The sequence below is a fragment of the Penaeus monodon genome, chromosome 31 (genome assembly GCF_015228065.2).
Source record: "Penaeus monodon isolate SGIC_2016 chromosome 31, NSTDA_Pmon_1, whole genome shotgun sequence".
Taxonomy (NCBI): Eukaryota; Metazoa; Arthropoda; class Malacostraca; order Decapoda; family Penaeidae; genus Penaeus; species Penaeus monodon.
Genome location: NC_051416.1, coordinates 37,038,899 through 37,039,344, shown reverse-complemented (window position 1 = coordinate 37,039,344; position 446 = coordinate 37,038,899).

Genomic DNA, 446 nt, shown 5'->3' with positions numbered 1-446 from the left:
GTCTTGCCTCCCCAGGGCGCCTCTTGGCCGTCCATGCACGCTGTGTGTCCCGCTGGATTCCACCTCTTGAACGATCCAGGTTCATCGCTTCCGTCTACTTTGGTAAATCTAATTGCCTGTACATGTTCTAGTCATGTTTTTTAATGTGGTTAAACTGTGGTCACACGGGCATCTTATCTTGTGCAACAGTGTGCTCATGGGCCTAGGCCAATAGTTTTTTATTTTTTGGGGTCCAAATCCTACTGCTAGGATTCCTGTCAATGTAGCAATTTGGTCTTGAGATTGAAACAGGATCTCTTTCTGTCTTCTCTATCGATTCCGTGTCTAGATATAATAATTTTCAATAATTCTGATTGATAAAAGTAGCTAAAATCACTTTTTTCGTATTAAATCGCAGGTATTTTATTTTTCATTTTACATTTAATCATTGTTTTTGTCCTTCCTCT